The 21,352-nt window shown below is 28.4% G+C and overlaps 1 protein-coding gene across 3 annotated transcripts in view; it reads right to left on the bottom strand.

Annotated features, from left to right (window-relative positions):
- The window catches only part of LOC129962509 (PR domain zinc finger protein 1-like), an 83,297-nt gene that overhangs the window by 45,848 nt on the left and 16,097 nt on the right, over positions 1 to 21,352 (bottom strand). For all 3 annotated transcript variants that reach the window (XM_056076254.1, XM_056076255.1, XM_056076253.1), the window contains exon 2: positions 8,115 to 8,219. The gene's annotated coding sequence lies outside the window, so the exon portion shown is untranslated. The remainder of the gene's footprint in view (positions 1 to 8,114; positions 8,220 to 21,352) is intronic.

Raw genomic sequence — 21,352 nt, 5'->3', positions numbered from 1 at the left:
TTCAGCAGAAAAATAGAATGGTTTTAAAATTGCAAGTATTCAATATTTAGATTTTAAAATTATTTGAATTGTTTTTCCTGAAACTATTGTAATTACAGTCTACATTTTGTCTATAAGGTATTTGTTAAAGCTACCAATTGCATTTTGTTTAGTATTCTGAATACTGTTTTTATTTAAGAGACAAATGTTCGTTCTTTGCAACTTTTTCGTATCTTCAAATATTCAGTTATATGACAGTTTCAGTTTCCGGGTCGGATGATTGAGAGCTTTCAATTTCTGATTCCACTTAAGATCGGTAATTATGTGGGCTTGGAGATGTTAAATCTGATAGGGGTTTGTGCATTCTTACTTTGGTATGGCTTTGGAAATCTGGACAGCTGAGCAATCATCTTTGTCATTTCAAGTTACCCATAACTATGAGATCTGTGCTCCATATCCTTTAAGTAGTTACGCTAACTAAATTTACTCAATCAATACTATTTTTCTGAAAATACATTTAAGAATCTATAATATACTTAACTGTATATTTAAAATAATTAGCAAAGGCAAAGAACTATTGCACCAATTTCGGCAATTTTTATTTCGTATGGAAGTTTATGACTCCTAGTACATAATCAATTGTTGTCGCTCCTGCCCCTTTTATTTTCGTGAAAAAGCTGAAAAAAATAATTTCACTGTACATTCTTCATGGAGAAAGATACCCTGTCAATCTCCCCCTCCCTCTCGAACCATTGCACCTATTTCTTTCATCTTTATTTTATATAAAAGCTTACGAGTCTTAGATATGTCCCCAATGGTAGTCTGCTTCCACCTACCACTGTCCTCATTTTCCAGATATAGAGTAAAATGAAATAGTATATTCCCTTAGTCTCAACAACTGCATCAATTTCGCTATTTTTTTTTTTCGCCATTTCGCGAAATCAGCACTAATTAAGAAAGTTTTATATTTACTATACAATTGCAATTTCAAAGAATATTTCCTTTTCTTGAAGAAGGAATTTGGTTTACATGGCTAAATAAAGACTATTAGTATGGGGGGTGAACAACTGTCCTCCGAAAATATTTTTTTAAGAAGTTGCCAGAAAGTGAACTAATCTGACAATAACTTTGCTTTTTACATTATTGAATTATTTAATGATCTATAAGAAATCAAAGGAAAAAAAATCAGAAATTGAAAATCCTTATAGAAACATATGCCAGAATCGAAAATAATGGATCATAATATAGTTATGTAAATCGAGAATGGATCCTAATAATGTAAATTCGGGAGTAATGGATCATAATAGAATAATGTAAATCAAGAGTAATGGATCATAATGGAATAAAGTAAATCAAGAGTAATGGATCATAATGGAGCAATGGATCATTTCTAGAATTCTTAATTCCAATTAGTGTACTGACGGATTCAAAATGAATAAAGGAATTAGTTAAACGCTTTAGAAGTAAGATAACTTCAGAATACTTCCTAAAGGTCCAAAAATATATACCGAGAATAGGAAGGAAAGATCAACAGTCAAATTTATCGATATTTATTGATAGATTAAAATATACATTATTTCAATGATTTTTTTTATATAAATTATATGGTGATATTTCACTCGCTTGAGATTTTCCTCAAAAAAAGAAAAGAAATTTGAGAAAACTATTTTGAAAAAACTTTGCCAGTACTTTATACATTTGTGGAAAAATAAGTTACATGCTGGCAAAAACCACAACAGTAAGGAAAACATTTTAAATTTTGAAACTACAACTAAAAGTATCATGTTAAAGACCATAACAATATTAAACCTTTGAGAAGCTTATTTGTTTCTCTTTTGGTAAGATACGATCTGAGCCCAACCCCTGCTGCAAAGGGGTAAGCCAAAGTGAGAGTTTGTTATATCATCTAAATCTTCAACCAATAGTGGTGCCAGTGCGGCGCCATGATTAAAATGGTATCTACTTGGTTAGAACGAAGGTCAGCATGTAAACTGGTGCCCGGGGCAAGGACGGGTCTGCATTTTCTGGTCATTTGAATGCGAAGAAAATACAGACCAGCTTTTTTTTTTTTTTTTTTTTCCTTCTTCTTCTTCTTTAATTTTTTTCCCCCGCGTGACATTGCGGTCGAAAAGCAAGAAAATAGTGATTCGACTTTTCAAGAGGAGATTATGATATGTCGTGTAACAATGATAGTATACGAGATTAAGCTATAATTAATGAATGCCGTTATGTGATTAAGTGAAGGATCAAGGATGTAAAATGGTAAATTAGTCCAAGGTGTTAGCTTTTTTTGCAGATTAGGGAGGAAAATATTGAGTCTTCAATTTGCAAATGTAATGCGAATAAAAAAAATCGTTTTATTTTTTTTAATAATTAAGTTGCATGATGAATAAATGAAGCTACTGAATTTATATCTTAAATTCATGAAATGGAGAAAAAAAATTTAATGATGTATATTTAGCATTTTACTTTAAAAAAGAAATAACTGGTGTATAGTATTTGAAAATTCTGCATCAATAATTTTATTACAGTCTCATTGTCAACGAAAATTACTTGTAAAAATAAATTTAAGTACAAAGGTGTGTACAAAGAAGGGAAAATAGGATTTAAAAGTACTTATTAAAAGTAAAAATAGCGGTAACTGGAGGTAGTTGTAGCAATATTTGAAAAAATGCTGTTATTTTTTTTCCACAGATTTGCGATTTCTTGAGTATAATTAATTATTAATTATTCTCAATTCATTCAAAATTATTCATTTATAAAAGGCGTCAGAAAAATTTAAGAATTTTGTTGATTTTAGCATCAGAAATATTTTTTTAAAAACTTGACGGTTGTTACAGTTTGCACCGAATGTGGGACCACAGTGGTCTGTTTGTAACATCTCAGCACTTCCACACTTAACTCCAATTTCACACACACACACACACACACACACACAAAAAAAAAAAAAGTCATATAAGAGGGTGCCATGTGCAATAAATATATCTGGAACGTATGTTTCTTTTCCCCGGTGTGGCGCGAAATAGGAAAGAAGGAGTGTCTATCCAGACGTTTTTCCCATCTTCTGATCCAGCCCTAATATGCTATAAAATAATAATATCGATAAAATAAAATGGTTTTGCTTATGAAGACTGTAAGCAAAATCATTTTTATTCAGAATTTAAATGCCACTTTAAAACCCTCATCTACGACCATTTTCTTTTTAGGTATGTAGTAGTATTCTTTTCGCAATGCTTCTTTATAAGGTTTGTAAGTTAGAAATTTAAAAAGATGTTTAAATTTTAATTATTATTCTTTTATAAAATGAATTTGTGTTACACAATTAAAAATATTATCTTTGAAGTTGCTCGTTGATATTTAATGCACAATGTAAGCTAACTAAATGAATCAAACACAAATCAAAATAAATCCAGCAATTTATAATATGTTACAACTTCTCTCATTGTATAGTTTCGGACATTCATGCTAACTTATAAAAAATATTGCAAATAATAATAATAAAAAAAAATTAAGTAGACTTTTAAAACTTAATGCATAGACAAATAAATTATAAAAAGCTTTTTTTAATGGATTTACTATCTTATCTCAAATCAAAATTTACAAAATATTTTTTTCCTCTATTTAAATCTAAAACGAATGACATATTGACAATTTCTTAATAATGATTTCAACTGGCCATTGACTGCTCTAATGTGATAATACCATCATAAATACCATATCTAGCAAAAAAATTTATTAAAAACTTTAAAAAAACCACCGCACAGCTTGCGTGTTACAACTTGCCCCTGTTACAACTAGCCCCTAGTTTCCCTATTAAATAAAAAGTCAAATTGTATTTACTAAAAGTAAAAATGTTAAGTAAAAATTGGAAAAAATTGCTAATAATAAGTAAAGAATAAGAAAGAATAAATGACACACAAATTTTTAAAGAAGCATTGTAAATTATATGCTTTTTGAATAAGTTTTCTTACTTTATTTGAAGATACAAATAAAAATATATAATGCCTGTATTTCTGTATTCACAAAATTTATGTACAAAATCTCATACAGGATTGTTGTTCATAGTTAAAGCAGCTACTGAGACGGCGTCCTGGCATTGGGGTAGAGGGTCTTCCCCGTGATCTTTGCGTCCTGGGTTCGAGTCCCGGTTTGGGCAGGGTAGTTCTTCCATTATTCTATCTGTGAGATGTGTGAATGTGCTCTCATGTAAAAATGGGTTGTGCGAGCGAATGAGAGGCGTGAGTAACTAAGTCGTACTCTTGGCCCCAGTTGGCGCTACTGTAAAAACAAGAAACGCTAACCCAATGGCTTAAAATCGCTGTCTTTGTAACAGCGGGCTTGTCCATGGCAAGTGCCATAAGAAACAACAACAATGGGAGTTACCGATATTGAAATTAACTTTGAAGAATAGACTTCCAATTATTATTTCATCATCTGATGACAATATATTTTCAAATGACTACTTCAATCCAAATATCAGATTAGAAACTTAGTACTAATAGATTTTGTAACAATAATTAAAGAGAGTTTTCAGACATATAATAATATATGAGTCATTAACTTTTAAAAATGGTTGTGAAATATTTTGAATTGCAAAAACCGATTGCTCCAATATCGAATAATAATGGCAATGTAAACCGATTCAGTGATAACATACGGAACTGTATAAGTGAATAGGAAGAAATACAGTTCCAATGAAATTTTGTAATGTATACAGGACATTATTAATTTAATGTCATGAAACAGTTTCTTTCGACTTAATCTGTAATTTAGTCTAATTTATAGTCTTGATGGATTTCAAACGGAATAAATTCTCTATTAAGAAATAGTATGTATCTGCAATAGCTGAAAGAGTCATCAAATTTCATTTTGAGAAACATTAATTTTATATTTACATATTGATTATACAAAAGGTGGACTCTAATTGTAGTCTAAAGTTTAATGAATAGGCAAATAAATATAATTAGAAAAAAAGGTGAAAATGATATTAAAGTGATATAAATAATGATAACTTATACTATTTTTAGTCATAATAAGTAATAATAAAAATAAATTTATCACTATTCGACAATCAAAATTGAGTAAGTTACGAAAATTTAAACTTTATTACTTTCAACCATTTTAAAGGCTGCCTCAAAAAAAGACCCTCCATCCGAAAAATATACTTTCCCCTAAGAAGTTATTGATTTGTGTAAAATTCAAGAGGTTATAGATTTGTTTGAAATTTAAGATTTCATAACTCGATCAGTTTTGATCGAGTGAAAGAGTTTTTGTTTAAAATTTAGAGAACCATGAATACTTTATTTTAATAATAAAAAGGAATTATATAAAATTTTTTAAATTTGTAATAATTTTAGCAGTATATTTATTGGATTAATTATTATAAAAATAAATGTTTTTACTTCATTTAAAACTTTTTTCCGAAATAAAAATATATGCCTAAAGATTTAGAGATTAACTTTCGGGACACGCTTAGAACGGGCATCTCAGATAGAGATGTGTCTGAGCAGTGAAGGATTAAAAACGTTTACTCATTTTCTAAACAAAAGAAAAACCTCTCGGAAAGCTTAATCTTTCAAATGGCTATAAATTTTAAAATCATCATAAATACAGAATTGGAAGTTTAACAGTGATAGTCCCATAATAACAGCCACTGACTTGAAACATTTCCAATCTTTTGATATAGTCACAGCATCATATACATCTTGTATCCATTAATGTTAAACATAAAATACCTGAAGTAGTATCAGTTCTGTTAATGATCTTGGCAGTTCTGTAGCAACCTATGATAGGCCTTTGCTCGCTGAGAATGGGAGAAACAATTCCTCGAACTTCCCAAGTTTAGGCCCCTGTGATTACTTGATACCAAAAATGAAGAACGATATAAGAAGAATATAGCATCCGCTACAATATTGGTTCAGAGAAGATTCTTAAAACCGTAGAATCCTGTTATAAAAACGTCAACAAAACTGGCCTTTTTTCAAATATTATACGATTTCCATGTCGCTTCAAAGTAATTGTATACAAAGGTGGTGATTGCATCGAAGAATTATAAGTGTTTAAAGCCAGTGCCATCAATCTCTCGGCTATAATTGTATGATTACCGTAGTTAAGTTTTTATATTTTATATTTCAAATAATTTTAAATAAAATAAAAGGGGAAAAAATAATGGAAAATGTTTTTCCATTATGAAATCTTTTACTATTTATTTATTTATTTTATTAATTCACTAAATTTATTTAATATTTAAGGTGAAATGTCAAAAATATTTTAACAACACTAATGTTCATTAATATCTGAACTTCAACAACAAATTCTTTTTTGAATAAAATAATCTAAAATTTGCTTTGGAATATTATTAATGTTTGATGAAGAGACTTTTAATTCCATGTATTCAGATAAATAAAAAATTGAAAAGCGCCTTTTGACTTATAAATTAAAGGCGCAGTTTTACCTCAAAAACTTTGGCCAGAATAATATTATGTCATCATCATTATATAAATTTATATTTCGTTTTATTGATTATTCATAAAATAACGTGACATTTCCTCAATCATGTTTCGTTATTTTCTCCTTCATTTTCCATAAAATCATAGCTCAGATTTAAACGAATTTATTTAAATGTAAATCTTATGCATAGAATTTTTTTTTTTTTTTTTCGAATTCCAGAATTATCAGAATGAAGATATTCATAAAATTCTTTTTATGTAGTGTCAACCATAATTCATTATTTTCTGTAATGTTTCAATTAAATTATTCAAATATAAATTATCTTTATTAAATTTTTTTCTCTAAAAATGTCTTATACATAGAATAATTTTTTTAACCGAATTCTAGAAGGATCGTAAAATGAACGCTGCATTTTATGTCAAATCAGTAGTTCACCTTGAAGAGCAGACTAAGCTTAGCATTAAAATCAGTGTCTTGCTATCTCAATTACATCATAATCTGCATAAAAAAGGCATTTCGCCAGTAAACAAGGATATATTGTAATAACATTGCATAAAGTAGCGTTACAACTTTGCTAATAATATGATGTCATTACAGAACTAAATACTTATTTGACAGATATTAGCTATGAAAAAATTACATTGGGAGATATTATATATTATCTCCTTGCACTTTTCAAAACACTGCAACACCTAAATTACTTAGATTTCATGGGTATTTATTTTATGTTAAAAATAATATATGCCTTTACCAGTCGCCTTTCACGAACAGTTGGTTCTCTGAGATTATTATTTGTGAAAAACGTCACTTAAATCTTTTATGTATAAGTATTTCTTAATGGCTTCTTCGGCAAAATGTTTTTAAATGTTCGATAATCTTGTAACTCTTACTATCACGTCATATCGTCATTGCAAGGAGCCATACACTCTTAACTTCATTAATAAACGATGATATAAAATTAAAACAAGAAATGTTTTTCTGGTTTTACTTATAATATAGGAGACGAAAACCGAATTTTTTTTTATCGTTACTTACTTCTGAAGTTAATATCTGTAATATCTGTAAGTTAATATCTGTATTAAGATTATTAAAACCATGCTTTAAACAGAAACATGCTCATCATGGAAAAAAAAGGGGGTGGGGGGGTGAGAATCCGGTTTCAGACCTTGATTATCAATAAAAAGAAATATCCAGTATGAAACGTTTGTAGCAACAACAAAAACAATTTGAGTTTTATTCCAACTTTGAAAGTATTGCTGTAACGTATACTGAAAAAAAAATTAAAAATCAGTTAAAATTTGACAAAAAACTTTATACCCATTAATTTGGTATATTAAAAAGTGTTTTTTTTTTTTTTTAATGTTCATGTGTTGTAAAAAATTTGGACATATTTTATCCCTTTCGTATTAAAATATTCTCAGAATCATAATGAAAATAATTCAAACTTTTATTAAATTTTAATTAATCAAAGTTCTGATTAAAATAAAAAAAAAACATTGTTTGCATTCTCACTCACCAAACTAGACATGTGTGAAAACAAGTTGCTATAAGTTAAACAGGCGGGCTTGTAGAGCACACAGACACATATACTCTCTTATTAGTAGTAGAGATATGTATTGCTATGTTCAATAATTTTCATTACATAACTAACTTCTGAATTTCAAGTTCTAAAGTCATGAACTTACCAAATTGTGGAGTAAAGAAATTTCGGACAGTGGTCTTCTAAGCCATTTTGCACAAGTTGTAGAAAGGAAATCTACCTGACTAAAGAAAATTTGCCGCTCTTCTTTCTGCAATGAAAAAATAAAAGAATTTAATTTATTATTAATTATAGCAAGAAAATATAACATTTTAAAAAAACGTACGATCGACTTTATTAGACACTAATCTTATTTTTATATTTTTCGCTGGTATATTAAATCCATGTAACAGTGAATTTATTTCATTTTTTATATCAAAAGTTTGTGAATTATTCACTTGTGAATCTACTAATTTATAAGAACAAACATTTTTTTCTTTTGTAGGAAAAAAATACCAAAATATCGGTTGGGTTGAAGCTATTTTAGAGCTGGCTTTTAATGAATTTATTTATAGTTTTTAAGATAATTTGTTTCTCAAAACATGTTAATAAATGTTATTTATTGAATAAAATTTAAACGGTAATGCAGAATGTTTTTTAATATATAAAATTTCGATATCCTTTTTTTTTTTTTTTTGAAAAAAAGAAAATAATTTATTCTTTTTTTTTTTTTTTCATTTTTTAGTCATAAAATTCTGTGATAATAAGAAAAATAAATATTCGTAGGTTCACAATATGAGTAAACAAACCACTAGTTAACTATGAATAATAATTTCAATGCAATCCTTAACTGCAATATTTAAGAAAGTAGACTTGATAATAAATGAATAGTTCATAATAAATTTTTTTCATCCATATCAAATCTTTATTGGAAAATTCAAGAACACAAATTCTTTTTGTCCGCGTAATCGCCCTGCACCCGCCCACCAAAATCACTCCTTTATTCCCAAAATTGTCGCTCGAAGTTTGGATATCATACATTTGTACCCCTCGAAACATCGTTCACAGTATGAGCGATTCAATAAGCAATTAAACTTCATTAACAAATAATAATAATAATAATAACATATTTTTTCTTTTCATTATAAATTTTCAGAAAAAAAGGCAAGTGTTTTGTTTCAGAAAAAAAAAAAAAATTCTATAGAGAGTGATTGTTATGAATATTTTTGCAAATTGTTCAAATAGAAAGAGTCGCCAAATTTTGTTAAAGTGAGTGCAAGATTTTGATATTATGAGATATCGTTTCGATTTAAATCTTACCATTTCGAATATGAATATTCATATCAACGTGAAATAAATCATTTTACAAAACTTTAAATAAAAAAAAAACGATATTGAACTAATATCTAAGAAATGGTATTAAACTTAAGCAGGATTATTTATTTTAAGAATACTTAATAGATTTTTGCAGTTTTCAGTTGATTTGATTTAAATTAGCTTTCCCAATTAAAAATAGTACTAACTATACAGGAATGCTATTTAGCGCTTTTGTGAACTTATTTTATGATCAATAAATCGCAATCTTTATTTTGAATATTTTCTTTTTATTTATGTGTATTTTATGTATTTTCGATTTGGTCTTGACTAACTGGAATAAGATTTTTCTGCTGCGAACATTCTGAAACAAGCAAATAAATAAATAAATTCACTTCAATATTTTTTTAAACAAGATAATAGAAATTACATTCAAAGAAAGGACAATATTCCGTATTAAGAGCCCATTACAAAGACCATTTCTTAATAACGAGGAAGTTTTCTGCTACTAAAAAATAAGCCGCAGAATACAGTTTTATGCTTTGCACAAGTAATGCTTCCGCCGCTCTTCTTTTCAGGTGCAACAACGACTCTCAAAAGAGGAGGCATTAATTACTTGACCATTCGTTGGTAAGTTGAGATATCGAGATAACGGGACGGGTCGGTCCTTCCATTCACTACAATCAACGGGAAAGAAAGGGAGAGAGGGGGAGGGGAGGGAAGATACCTCATCTCAGCGTGAACTTGTCCTTTTGAACTCTTCACGGTCACGAGAGTTAGGGCGTCTTAAATTATTTCCCTCTGCCTACTCGATACAAATGAGGGGAGGGTAGAAAAAAAGAGAGAGGGAGGGAGGTGAAAAAAACGATGCAATCTTACGTCTGAAGTATGGTGGGGAGGATAAAAAAAATCTGGGGATATACCTCGCTCCTGTATTGAACAATGACGCATATCTATAGGGGAGACTTTCTATAGAGCTTGCATAACGGTACATGCAAGCTTTTGCTTCCGCATAGCTTCGGCTTACTTTTTATGCACTTTTTTTGCTTGCCCTATCCCTTATTTTTGGACAGCAACCTGCCGTAAGCTGTCATTTTTTTTCCTTCCGTTTTTTCTTTATTTATTTTTATTTAAACGGCAGATGTGAATTTCGAAGAGGGTAGAGGATGAGGGATGATAGATTGGGGTTGGTAGTAAACAGCAAACACTAAGTTGCAACCTGTTGATGGGTATCTAAAAATAGATTTTATAGAGCCTTTTCTATAGATAACGGTACTATAGAAGTATTCAAGGGGCCTACACATTTTTTTTTTTATTTACGGGTTTTTATTCCACCGTTGTTGATTGTGAAGTGAAAGCGTTTGATAATAGAGGAGAGAGAGTAAATAAAAGTCCCTAGACGCATTTTGAGATAGAAAAAATCTGCTCTGAAAATAATGCCTCTAAAAATCTTTTCCAATGCACCTGTGAAGCCAAATAAAGAATGTAAACAATTTTCGAATGAGGTTTAGCAGCTGCTAGCCATTCACCTTCAAAACACCTTGCTGCACCAGGTGAGTTAAAAATTCTAATCAAAAGCCAGTGTCGGCTATAATCGATGAGAAATGCCACCTTATCAAAATATTGCCGAATAAGACTGCTGTACAAAATTTTGCCGAAACACATTGTTACACCAAATCTGTTCAACAAGATGTTGCTGACTGATGTTGCTATGTATGAGTTTGAAAATAAAATTGCTCTACAAAGTTAGGCAGAATATCATTGTCTTACAATATTTTGCCAAATAAGATTGCCATACAAAAGTTAACCTTATGAACCTTTCCATAACGCATCAAGCTTAACCTTATGAGCAAAAGTTATTTCAATTATGTTTGCACAACCAGAAAGATTAACATCAGTTTGAATTATGTCTGTCTGTACATCTCACGTTTTATTTCCTTTTATATTAGTTATCTAATACTTCAGACTGTTAACATATTTTTAAATTAGGCTGTGTATAATTTTATTTAACATTGTTAGTATGGTATCGAGTATAACATGGAGCGAGAAAATTTTTTTTTGATTTTATTCAGCATCTTTCTCTCTCTCTTTCTTCCTTTTTTTCGCAAGGGGAAAAAGCGATTTTCGATCACAAATGTATGTATGTGAAGATTAAAGTGTTTATGAAAAATCATAAATCAGTTATCAGAAATGATTTACTAAGTTACTTTTAGCTTTTTTTTTCCCCTAAATGTGACCAATGTTTTGATAGATGAACTCAAGTTGATGATGACAAAATGACTGCTATAACCGATTCGGATTGTAATATTTTCAATTCAAGAACTTAGATAAAGGCTCCAAATTTATTTTTGAAACCATCACCATATATTTGAAAATGTTCTTCTTTTTAAATTAGAAAATTAAGTTCCACATTCATTGAAAGACACTCAATAATACAGTGCAACAAATTTTTGGTTTACACTATAAGTACATTGTAAAACAATTCACTTCTAAAACGATTGATAAATGGGATTGGAAAAATGATTTATTTTAATTTCAGTGATAAATGTCTCGAAATAGACAGGATGAACCAGCACAAACTAAATCGACTATCGAATTACTTCAAACGAAGATTATGTCATTAAATCATTGAAATCAAGAACCTGTTTAGCATTTTTAATCACTTCCAAGCTACTAAGCACTGGCTTAAATGTGTACCATGCAAAACTCGTGACGTTAAACTAAGGAATCAAAGAAAAGAGAAATGTATAGGGAAAAAGCGCAGAAATAATTTTTTTTCTTTGATAGAGGATATTTACACATGTTAAGAAAAATAAAGCAAATTAATATTGGTTTAATTGATAATGCATCCATTAGAAAAATGGAAAATGCACTTTCAAATCATCACCCATTTATTTTTTTCCCCTCAAAAAATTGAACGGTAAAAGTTACAAGTATAATAAGGCAAAGAAATTGCTTTTGGTACAATGTTTTGTTAACAAAAGTCAAAGCCTCTATATATGGAGAGTGTTTGTAATGACGATGAGGGCAAACAAAAAAAGATGGTAAATTTTTGTAGCACAAAATGGGAAGTGTGTTATTACTAAAGTTCATATATTGTTTCAAAATTAGTGAAATATTTTTTTGGGAAAAAAAAAGCGCAAATATTCTTCCTCGAGTAACCTTCTATAATATTGAAGGTTATTTAAGGTTAAATTATAAAGCATATTGCAATACACAAACAAATTAATATATAAATGATTTCAAAGAATGTTTTTATTTAGAATATCGTTAAATATGTAAATGATTAATTAATAACCATCAGTTTGAAAATGTAGTAAGTTATTGATATTTGAGCTTATATAATTTGAAATGCACGAGCGAACAAAATTATTTTTACTGTTTGAAATGTAGCAAAATAAAATATCAATATTTCGAGTGAAGTTTTTATTCGGAATGTTACAAAACAAAATATTTGTAACTTTATGCTATGTTTCTGTTCTCAATACAAAACAAGATATTAATAATTTCCAGCAGTTCTTTTCTGAATGTCATAAAGCAAAATATTAGTAACTTCGTGCCAAGTTTCTTTTCGGAATGTTACACAATAAAATATCGTAATTTCAAGCAGTTTCTGCTCTGAATGTTATTAGTAATTCTAAACGATGTTACTGTTCGGAATGTCACAAAACAAAATTTTAGTAATTTCGAGCAGTTTCTTTTCGGAATAGCACAAACAAAGTATTGGAAATTTCAAATGCTGGGATATATTTAATAAAACGTGTTGTAAAACCATAGATATCACAAGAGAAAACAAACATGATCTTTCAAAATTGCAAGCCATACCATTGCACAAAAAATTTATAAATCAGTATCATTATAATTAAATGATTTCTTGTGAAAAAGACTCTGTTTATAAAAACTAACAATATATAAATAATAATGCTAGCTATTTATAGAGTTTTATTCCTTTCTTTTGGCGATGCTTATTAATTATTCCTCGCCAAAACATTACATACATTTAAACTTTTGATCTTTTTTTATTATAATTAAATTTTTTCTTATCAAACAGATTCTGTTTGCAAAAACTATCAATATATAAATAATAATGCAAGCTATTTTTTCAGTTTTACTCCTTACTATTGGCGAAGCTTATTAAACATTACTCGCTAAAACATTACATACATTTAAACTTTTGATCTTTTTTTTGGCTAGTTAAGAAAAGGGCAAAAATTTACATCAGCATGCCGGATATTGAAACGCATCCTGACAAGGAAGTCATCAAACAAAATTTAATCGGAAGCCACATAAAGTCCGACTGAATTCATTTAATTAGCGAATAAAATAATGCAGCGATCCTCTTTTGCCGGCAGAGTCGCAAGGAACGGGCAAATAAATAACGAGGCCTACCAGCTTCAAAGGAAGAGACACGCACAAAGTGGAAGTCCGATTGATAACTCGTCTTTTACCGTGGGGCACGCTCCCACTTAAATTTCGGCCGAAAATGCCTTGTTAGGCGGTGCAGGAGAGCCCCCAAATTGGCTTGTTAGAGCAAAATATCGTTTTCTATATCGGAAGAGTGTGTGTGTTTGAGGTTAACCGAGTGTCTGATCTCAAGTGCCTAATTTTCCTATTGAAGAGATGGAGAATTTATAAAAGAGGTATTCAACCGGCAGGGGTGACAGGGGTGGGTCAGGGGGAGCGTATGGAAAGTGGTGGAGAGGGACCGTGCACTGGATGCGCCGCTAAAAGTACAGAGAACCCGGTTTATCGGAGATAGCGGCAGGAAAGCGCGCTTCTTTTCTTGTATATCATCCATTTGCAGTTTAATAAATAAATCGAATGTTTGAAAAAGATATTGAAATTTTAAAAACTTCGATTCGAACACTGATAATACTGTTCGAGAAAGTAATTTTTCTACAAAAATATCTGAACATTTTTGAGAGGAAAATTTTCGATATTTGAGAACTCGATAACTTTTCCAAATCATCTTTATTTCCATTGAAAATGTTTATCTTTCAGTAGGAGTTTTTGAAGTAAGCTTATTATAACTCTGAAAGAAATTATCATTTAAATTTTATGAATTTAATGGTACATAAAACTGTCTTTTAACGATAAGATGAAATTTTTTTCTATGTTATGTAAAAGAAACATAACAATAAAATGCAATTTTAGTATTGCCAAATATAGCATTAACTTATTAAACGATATTTTATTCTTGTAGATGAAGATAAATTAACAAAATAAAAAAAAATCGATGCAGTTTTCAAATGCTTTTGTAATTAACAATATTAAATAATTTATTAAAATTGTAATCATGTAATTATTTTATTAAGAGTTATATGATATTACAATTATTTAAAGAAGATATTTTTTCTGAATGTAGAAAGAAAATTCTTTAGGTTTCCTTTTTTTTTTAAAAAAAAAAAAATTTATTTATATTATAATAATTCTGTTTATAAAAATATCATTTATATTCATTTCTAATTATGTCTTTGTAATCCGTCTTCATTTCAATGATCAAAAATGAGCATTAATTAATTTTTTGAGAACTCATAATTAGGACTTTTTTTTTTTTTTCAAATCTTCAACCTTACTTTACCTATATTCCGAAAATTTTTCGGCATCATGACACACTGATTTAATTAACCACTTGATTTAATTAACATTATGCAAATTATTTCCATCCAATTTTATTATCGTTACAATATTCTTTGTTTCCAGACACTTTAAAATAAATAATTAAACTTTTATTCTAGAAAGTGTTCCCTCTTTACAGTATTCCTAAGTCCCCCTCCCTAGCTCGAAATTATGTAACTTCCAATGGTTCCATTTAAAACCAACTTGATGCGTAAGTGCAAGATATTTGAACTGGAATTTAGCATTTTTGTCAATCCATTTCTCGAGAACATTTCTGTTATATTAGAAGATCATTTCGCACTATGCAACGCACATAAATTGTGAAATTATCCAACATTTTCCTGACACCAGATAAGAAAGATGAAATATGAAACTTTCTTTATTCTCTTAAAAGTTGTATCAAAATTTTTTCTTATTGTTTTTAAGGTAAAATATAAATATATTTAAAATGCAATAATACAACACCATTAAAACGAACAACAAGTTAAGAATCTTTTTTATCATCGTCAAATGAATTTATTTGGCTGCTTAATTAATTCATATCTTACTTTGGACACTTTGTGTTCTTTCCATTTACAGAAAAACGTAAAGAAATTTCTATATCTTTTTAAACAAATCGAAGTCTAAGGATTTTGTTTTTCCAATTTTATTGCTCTGAAGCTAATAACAGATTATACTACCGAAAATTCAGTAATTTGATACATATGTCAGACACGATTTTGTAAAAGAAGGGGTGTTAAATTTAAAATTACATTTTCCCTCCTAAAATGTAATGAAATTGTTTTTTTGTTTTTTTTTTTGCTTAAAAAAATTTAAAGAAAAGAAAACTATTATGAAACATATGCATGAAAAATTATAAAATTAACAAAAATGCTATGAAGTCATAAAAAAAAAATACATTCGTAAAACGAATCACATTTTGAGAATTGTTTTATCACTGCCAAATGAATTTATTTGGCCTCCTAATTAATTCACATCTTAATTTGGATACATTTTGTTTTTTCTATTGATAGAAAAACGCAAAAAATTCTAATATTTTTAAACCTGTCTGAGCTTAGGGGAGTTTGTGTTGCGAATTTTATTGCTATTGAAGTTATTTCTCTATAAAAAAAACTCAGTAATTTGATGCATAGATCAGACACGTCGTTGTAAAAGAATCGAGTTAAATTTGAAATTACATTTTTCCCTCCTAAAAAGTAAAGAAAAATTCTTTTCTTAAAAAAAAATGAACCTTAAAACAAAAAATAGCTATTATGATACATATCCGCGGAAAATTGCAAAATTAACAAAGAAAATAATACAAATTAACAATTTTTAAAAAAATAAGACTCCAGTGAATTATACTCAACAAAAAATACGTGATTTATTCTTTGGAAGAAAAAAAAATATCGGAACCCATCGGAGTATATTATATGGCCGACCCCCGAAATAATTCAAGATTTCCCCTTCCAGAGGCCGTGTTTCGCAAACTGGAGTGCACTTCACTTTCCTATCGGGTAGCTCGAATTATTATTATTTCCGTTTCATTAGCTTATTTAATAACGCCAGTTTATTTCACGAAAGGAAAGTCTGAGCGAACTGGTTCAAAGGCTGCCAACACAAAGCAACGGGGCCTTTTTGAAGAAAATTACACGATCATTGACGGCTTTGAAAAGATGTCTTCAAAGTCAATTTCAAAGGAATTTCTCCTTTGGGTTTTTTTTTCTTCCTGGGATTCAATGGGTATTAATTAAGAAATAATGAATTCAACGGATAAATTTAGATATTTTGGAAAATCATAAGAATATCGCTGCATCTTGAGAATATAGAGAGGATTGTGATATGATTAATTTTCAAAAATGAATTAAAAGAGTTTATATTTCTTTCTAGAAGAAAAAGGTGCAATAAAAAAATGTATGATTTCAAAATATGCTCAAATAATCCGTTTTTTGATCAAATTCTTGCAAAGTGAATATTTCGAGATTTTGAAGGATTTCTGTTGAAACTAATGAATCATGTTTTTCATTCTGTAAGTACCACTAAGGGTTCAATCAAATTTTGTTTTTATAGGTAAAAAAGGCTAATTATAATGTAATGGAATATCGTCCATTAAGTTTTTGAAATGTAAACGAGGAAAATAAATGAGTGTTTGCTTATTTGTACAAAGAAATATTTGATATAATTTATCAGTTCTTTGATGTTCCTTTTCTTTGGTTTAGTTAATATTAAGGCCGAAATATATTTAGTTTTATTTTATGAGCTGTTATAATTTATTTTAATTTGCAATAAACTTTGATGTTGCAAAATATACGCTAACTAATGTATATTTTAAAAATTATTATTTTCTTGTGCAAATACGATCGTTTTTTGTTTTTGTTTTGTTTTGTTTTTCATGATATAAAATTTGAAAAAGACATGTAAAATGAGAAATAAAAATTTAAAAAATATGTGATCATTCCCAGATATATTTTTTACTGACTTTTTGATCAAACAGAGCAAAAAAAAAAAAAAAAATCAGGCAGCTAAACATAAGAATTTCACAAGAGTTTTGTGTGGATATAAATGATTTAATCTGAAAGAAAATATTTTAGTAATCTATATTTCAAGAGAAAATTATTAAAAAAAAACATACTAAGTAGGGTCAATTCATGGTTATTTTACGCTCTCAGACAAATAAAAAATCATACGCCTTTTATAATTATCTACTTACATATTCATAAGCATAGCCAATCAAACTGATATAAAATTGCTACGATTTTTTATTCTTAATAAATAATTATTATTGATTAAACAAAAATGCATAATTAATTCTGTTTGTACACAATTTTTTTTATATACTTTTAGTTAACTCGTATCATAGATTCTCATAAATATATAATGAAATTTAATATTTATTATAAGAATTAATTTTTCTTGTCTTTGCTGCTGGGAATGTTTAACGACACCTAAAGAAAAAATGCCGGCCTTTAAGATGATTCTAGGTAGATACTAAGGAATATTAACTGATAACCATGCCCTAATTGCCCAGAAATTATAAGAAAAATTTTGAATAAAAAATAATTTTATAGTTTTACACTATGAAAATTTGAAAACTTACTACTTTTATTATTAGTAATTTATTATATGTACTGCCATTTACAACATTAATTATAAATCTTTCAATAAAGGAAGAAAGAAATCTTTTATTTTATTATAATTAAGATTCTAAATCTTAGATTTATGCATTTCTTTTTGAAGACTATTCAATATAAACTTTGAAGGTATCATTAATTTATAAGAAAAAATTTGAATTGGAAACATTTTCATAGTTTTTCACTATGAAAATTTATTACTTTTATTAATAGACTATTCTGTTATCAACCATTTTTTTATTTTATTATATGTACGATCTCTTATCTTAAATTTATGCATTTCTTTGTGAAGACTATTCAAAATAAACTTTAAAGGTATCATAAACTTGCTCTTTTTTTTTTCCTTCTAAGAACTTGATGCCTTGCTTTTTCTAGCGAAGCGCAAACATTCAAATGAAATGTCTGAGCACACAAGCAAAGCAAAGAAAAAGATTCGAATCTGGCCGTGAGGTGTGGGCCATGTGACGCTCCACTGAACGGGCCCTACTCATCTTTCTCTGTTTGGGAATTTTTTGTTCTTCCGATTTGGTGAGGTGAATGAACTCCGCTGGCCCTGGTGGCCCACTGCCCGCACTAGCGACGCGCAGCGGTGGCCTGACGAACTAAACAAATTTGAACGAGGAAATTGCTTTTTATTTCCGATTTGAAATTTTATTTCTGATTGAAACCTGCTTTCCTTTTTTTTTTTTTTTTAATGTTTTGGGAAAAGGTGAGAATATGCAAATTGTTTTGGTGAAGACTTTTTATTATTATCTTCATGCTCTTATTACGTAATTTGGTTTATATATTTTTTTCATAAAATTTTAATATAAGGCTCAACTTTTAAATGTTAATTATTAAATTCAATAAAGAAAAAGTTGATTTTTTTCTTTTTGGTCTTAAATAATTTTTCCCTGTTAAATTTCAGAATTTATGAATTTTATTTTATAAACTAGAAATTGTTTTAACATTTTATTAATAGTTTAAGTAATGATTTAAGTTCAGAAGTTTCACATGATACTTTCACACACGCACAAAAAAAAGTTTGCAAGACATAAATGCATTTTTAAGCAATACTTTCGCCAAAAGTAGTACCATTAAAGTTTAATGAATTTCGCAAGTCTTTAACTTAGAATGTCTTAATTATAAGACGAAAACAAGCGTTTCTTAAATTAAGTATTGCGTACTAAAATATATGCTCATATAAACGAATTTTTATGATAATTAAATAGCTTCAAAAAGTTAATTACAGTATTTTATCGTAAAATATCATACGACAAATACTTAATATCCAATTATTTATTTTAGATATAATTTTATTTTTACTTTGATTTTGTTGATATTTTTTCCAAGTCATTTTCAAAACTTCAAATTAATTTTGCAAGATTTTCGAAAATTCTTCAGCATAAACATTTTTTTTTTTGTTATCAACTAGCCCCTTATTCATTATTATAATATCTTATACTTATATACATAACTATAATAATCTTATTTTTAAAAAATAAGCTTTTTTGTGAAAATTTCTTTTCAAAAAAATAAACGAATTAAACATTTTTTTACATCAGAAATTTCTTATAATTCTATATAAAGCAATAAAATTCAACCCTCGCAGAAAAATGTTCCAATCTTTTCCGGCAACAGATGTTTTACATATGACCTGACTGGCAGTCACGTGCAAAATCCCCCCCCCCTTTACACTTTGATGGGATTTTCTCTCCCCCCCCCCATATGCACACTAGAGCAAACTGTGGGATATTTTCTTCCTGGAAGTTTTTTTTAAGTAACATTTTTTTTTCTTTCCATGATAGAAATAAGGGATAACACTTTACGCGGAAGTGTGTTACAAGTAGCAATTTTGTAATTTCAGAGCTAGGATTAATATGTTAGATTTTGTAAATGTCTTTTTTTTTTCAGCATTTAGTGTTTAATCTACACCTTTAAAAACATGTTACTATTGGAACAAAAGTTCAATGATTATAAATATTGTAATAACTAAGTGAGCATAATGAAACACATAGACCTGTATATGGACCAAGTATACTGACAAATTATACTTGATAAAGGACTAATATTATCACAATATTTTAAAATTTATAGAATTTATTTCTTATGATTTACTTATTTAACAATCAGTAAAATAAAGTTTTTATTCCATCTGCTTATACCCCCCCCCCTCCCTCTTATCTTAGCGGCCTTCCGCCATTACGTAGTTTAGCTAATCGGAAATCTAAACTTTAACTGAAATGTGGTCTGTTTGCCCCTATTTGTATTTCTGTTTTTAAATGCACCAACTCAACATCAACTATCAGTCGAAAGTAATAATTATAATAATAATAATACAAAAAAAAACTTACGTGCGAGGTCTCGCCCCGATTTATTAGTATAATTTCTACAATACGGTAAATTATATTTCGTATTTCACTTCGACATTCAATGGACTGAATATACATTTTGAATATCTTCCCATTAACCGATTGGACCAAAAATTTCATATCAATCTATGCCTGAGATACTATGATATTTTTCATTTACTTTATGTAGAGATTTTTTTTATCTCATACCAGAGGCGAATTTTCGATTAGGCAGCTATTTAGGACAATAAGTTGAGAGGCAGCCAATAAGCAAGAAATCAATTAAAAAACTTTATTTTCCTATTTGACAAATAAATAGATTTATAAAAAATATATAAACTCTAAGAGTTATAAAATGTTAGGATAACTTCAAGACTTTACCATGTATTATTGGTTAGGCTCTTTTATGTTTTATTATTATTTTATATGTAGCTAGTTTATGTTTAATCCCTCCTCTCTCTTCGTGTCCCTCTCTCTATATATATGTATATATAGAGAGAGTATATATAGATATATATATATATATATATATTGCAAAACTATTATGTATTATGAGTATTAATTTCTGCATATTTTTGTATGTATTAAAGAATATATATATATATATATATATATATATATATATATATATATATATATATATATATATATATATAATGAAAATGAATCAATAAATGAATAAAATTAAAAAAAATTAGCTTAAAGTAAAGCATCAATATGTCGATTAAAAATGTGCTGACATATGAAATAATACTGATCAGCTTATTAAAGGAAGAGCCTCATAATATATAGTGCTTAAAACTTCTGAATGATTAAATTCTTCTCTGTCGCTTTCCCATACTCAGTTATGGACAAGCCAATGAAGAGAAAGCAGTTGACAGCATTCATCTGAAACTTGACAGAAATCTACAATTTTACTGACAAAATCAAGCACCAAATTTTATTAAATAACTCATAGCAGTTTTTAATTAGCAGTTCGCAGAATATATATTCCTAAGCATATATATATTTCTAAAATGTATATTTGTGGA

Source organism: Argiope bruennichi, chromosome 3 (genome assembly GCF_947563725.1).
Source record: "Argiope bruennichi chromosome 3, qqArgBrue1.1, whole genome shotgun sequence".
Lineage (NCBI taxonomy): Eukaryota > Metazoa > Arthropoda > Arachnida > Araneae > Araneidae > Argiope > Argiope bruennichi.
The sequence above is the reverse complement of the archived record's forward strand: the minus strand, read 5'-3'. Positions and strand labels throughout refer to the sequence as shown.